Here is a 4,582-nt window from a genome sequence, read left to right on the forward strand (position 1 = left end):
AGACCAGATAGTTTCCATCTCTGCATCATTATAACTAGGTACTGCCCATTGCAAAGCCACATTGTAGTACTTGGATTACATACTTTTTCTTGCAGCCTTTTCTTATTCTTTGAGTGGATTGTTGCCTTGTTGTTTCTCATTTGAATTATTTTCCATAGAGATTTTCTTAACGCTTTTCAAATGTGCCATTCTACATCTGCCATGTCACTTGCTCTATCAAATCCCTCTTTCTCTGTCCATTATGACTCTCTGTCCTTGTTCTTCTGTATGCGTCATCTCTTTCTAGGCCTCATTCAAAGCTGTCATTCAGGGACTCCTATTTGCCACTTTCATGATTTACATCTGTATTCTTTCTCTGATTCTAGATTTTCCAATTCTTATTCTCTTCTAAGTTTATTTTGTTTGCATGAGCAGATCATTAGTGCTTCACTGCTAGATCCTGATGTGCAATCAAAACTTATTGCCTGCTCAGTGAGTTGATTGCTCTGTTGATGTATAACGTGTATATATTAGCATGAAGGCAGCATGGAAAGAACAAGGTCTCCTAGCTGTGTGACTTTGATCCAATTCTTAAACTTTTGATATTTTATTTTCCCATCTGAAAATGTAAACATTAGTAATACCTACTTTGTGGAGTTGTTACAAAGATTAAATGAAATAACATAGGCAAATTGTCTCAATTAGTACCTGGTGCCTATGAGCTGCTTCTTAAGTTGTGTACCACACTAAATGGAGACTGTTTTTGCAGCTATCTTTCAACAATTGAAGACTGATTTCACGTTGCCGCAGGAATCCAATACTTCTGAGAAGATCCACAAGAAGGCTGAGGAATCTAAGAACTTATTGGAACAACTCATTTCTGGAATTTTTCAAGTAGTGTACGATTTACAGGGTGAGTGGATGCTTCATTTGGAGATCTTTGTTCCCAGAAAAGAGAATGGATCTCTTTAGAGACCTAAGTTTTACATGAAAGACAGAAACTTGAATAAACCTAGTATGTTTTCGCAGAGGGCTTCCCTGGTAGCTCAGCTGTTTAAGAATTGGCCTGACTGCAAAGCAGGAGACCCCAGTTCAATTCCTGGGTGGGGAAGATCCATTGGAGAAGGGATAGGCTACCCATTCCAGCATTCTTGGGGTTCCCTGGTGGCTTAGCTGGTAATGAATCCACCTGCAAAGTGGGAGACCTGGGTTCGATATGTGGGTTGGGAAGATCCCCTGTTCCTGTAGAGCGGAAGTGATCTGAGATAAACTCTACCAGTGCATGGGAAAATTAGATTCAGGGCTGAGGAGTCTGTTTGGATCTCATGAGTTTGGGCTTTCTGCTTCTGTTACCTCAGGGTCAGGATGAAGGTTCTTTCCACTCCCACCTCTACCTGTTTGAGGTGAAGTGAAGTCGCTCAGTCGTGTCCGACTCTTTGCGACCCCATAGATTGTAGCCTACCAGGCTCCTCCATCCATGGGATTTTCCAGGCAAGAGTACTGGAGTGGGTTGCCATTTCCTTCTCCAGAGGATCTTCCCAAGCCAGGGATCGAACCCGGGTCTCCCACATTGTAGGCAGATGCTTTACCGGCTGAGCCACCAGGGAAGCCTACCTGTTTACTGGTACCTAAAGTCCCTTTCCCAAAAAATAAGACTTTCCTTCTCTGAATATAGCTGAGTATAAAAGTCTGAATGGTTTCAGGAGAGAAGAAAGTAGAATTCATACCACATAGGCAGCCCCACATGAAGTCTGGAGTCAAGCAGTTCCAGGTTCTAATTCTGGCTCTGCATAAAAACAAATGAAATAATAATATTTGCAGCAACAAATGGATGGCTATAGAGATATTAATGAAACGAAGTAGGTCAGACAAAGACAAATATCACAGATGCTACAAATATATAGAATACAATACGATAGAAAAGAACTTATACAAAACAGACACATGGAGAAAAAGAAAACCAAACTCATGGTTATCAAAAGGGAAAGCAGTGTGGAGGATAAACAACGAGTTTGGCATAAGCATATACACTGCACTATATATACAACAGACAACCAACAAGGACATGCTATATAGCACAGGGAACTATACTGAGATATTTTGTAATAACCTATAAGCGAAAAGAATCCAAAATAAAAATACCTCTATATCTGTATATATCTATATCTGAATCACTTTGCTGTACACCTGAACCTAATGAAAAGTGAACATGTTGTGCAGAAGCTTTTAATTTTAATTAGATCCTATTTGTTTATTTTTGCTTTTATTTCCAGTATTCTGGGGGGTGGATCATAGAGGATCCTGCTGTGATTTATGTTGGAGAGTGTTTAGCCTAGGTTCTCCTCTAGGAGTTTTATAGTTTCTGGTCTTACATTTAGATCTTTAATCCATTTTGAGTTTATTTTTGTGTGTGGTATTAGAAAGTGATCTAGTTTCATTCTTTTACAAGTGGTTGACCAGTTTTCCCAGCACCACTTGTTAAAGAGATTGTCTTTACTCCATTGAATATTCTTGCCTCCTTTGTCAAAGATAAGGTGTCCATAGGTGTGTGGATTTATCTCTGGGCTTTCTGTTTTGTTCCATTGATCTATATTTCTGTCTTTGTGCCAGTACCATTCTGTCTTGATGACTGTGGCTTTTGTAGTAGAGCCTGAAGTCAGGCAAGCTGATTCCTCCAGTTCCATTCTTCTTTCTCAAGATTTCTTTGGCTCTTCGAGGTTTTTTGTATTTCCATACAAATCTTGAAATTATTTGTTCTAGTTCTGTGAAAAATATCGCTGGTAGAAGTAAGCCAGAAAGAAAAACACCAATACAGTATACTAACACATATATATGGAATTTAGAAAGATGGCAATGATGACCCTGTATGCGAGACAGCAAAAGAGACACAGATGTGTAGAGCGGACTTTTGGACTCTGAGGGAGAGGGAGAGGGAGGGATGATTTGGGAGAATGGCATTGAAACATGTATACTATCATGTAAGAAACGAATCGCCAGTCTATGTCCGGTGCAGGATACAGGATGCTTGGGGCTGGTGCACGGGGATGACCCAGAGAGATGGGGAGGGAGGTGGGAGGGGGGTTCATGTTTGGGAACGCATATACACCTGTGGTGGATTCATGTCAATGTATGGCAAAACCAATACAGTATTGTAAAGTAAAATAAAGTAAAAAAAAAAATAAAACCAGGTAATCATAGAGCAATAAAAATAAAATAAAATAAAACTTAAAAAAAAAAAAGAAAGAAAAGTGAACATGTTAGTCATTCAGTCATGTCTGACTCTGTGATCCCACGGACTGTAGCCCACCATGCTCCCTGTCCATGTTTCTTTAGGCAGGAATGTTGGAGCGGGTTGTCATTTCTTTCTCCAGGGATCTTTCCAATTAGGGATCAAACCTGGATCTCTTGTACTGCAAGCAGATTCTTTACCCTCTGAGCCACCATGGAAGCCCCACACCTGAACCTCACACAACACTATAAAGCAACTATATATTAATTAAAAAAAAGACAAATTAATCTCTGGCACATTTTTACCCTTGGAGTCTTGAGGGAAATCACAGCTGTCTTATCCACAGTCTGCCATGCCATCCAATGGAGAGAATCCAACCCCTGAGCAGGGTTCTCATGAGACAAAAGCAGGCAAGGTCCATGAGGCTCAAATGCTCAGCACAACACTGGCATAGAGAAGAGCCAAGCAATGGTTATCAAGAGGAATGACAAGGGTGAATTGTGGTTTTTGTACAGGGTGAAAATCAGTAATCTGCACATCCTGGATATCACATTAGAAGCGACTTCTGAAAACACCGCTAAAGTGAGGACCCCCATCACTGCTGACATCAACGTGAAACTGTGAGTATGGCTTAGAATCTGAGGTTTGGGAGATGCAGTGTGGAATAGTCAATGAATCTCCAATCTGGAATCAGGCACTTTTCTTTCTTTCCGCTTTAGTCTCTGCATCTGTAAAGCAAGGAGGCTTTTGCAACTCTAGAATCCTACCCTTAAAATGTTCTAAGAAACTTTGCCCATAAACAAATCTGTTTTAAAAAATCTTCCTTGAAACATATTTCCAAAATCAAAACACTTATCTAATTATAAAATTTGAGAATTGAGAAGACATGAACATTTATAACTCTTTGGCAAAGTTTCCTCCAGCATTATTTTGTCTCTCAAGAAAGATGGCAATGATGACCCTGTATGCGAGACAGCAAAAGAGACACAGATGTGTAGAGCGGACTTTTGGACTCAGGGAGAGGGAGAGGTTGGGATGATTTGGGAGAATGGCATTGAAACATGTATACTATCATGTAAGAAAAGAATCGCCAGTCTATGTCCAATGCAGGATACAGGATGCTTGGGGCTGGTGCACGGGGATGACCCAGAGAGATGTTATGGGGAGGGAGGTGGGAGGGGGGTTCATGTCTGGGAACGCATGTACACCCGTAGTGGATTCATGTCAATGTATGGCAAAACCAATACAGTATTGTAAAGTAAAATGAAGTAAAAATTAAAAAAAAAAAAGATTCTCTTAAAAAGCAGTGAACAGTATGGGCCATATAGCAGTGTACAGTATGTAACAAAGAACATGTGAAAATTATGTGGAAAA

Source organism: Ovis canadensis, chromosome 13 (genome assembly GCF_042477335.2).
Source record: "Ovis canadensis isolate MfBH-ARS-UI-01 breed Bighorn chromosome 13, ARS-UI_OviCan_v2, whole genome shotgun sequence".
NCBI lineage: Eukaryota > Metazoa > Chordata > Mammalia > Artiodactyla > Bovidae > Ovis > Ovis canadensis.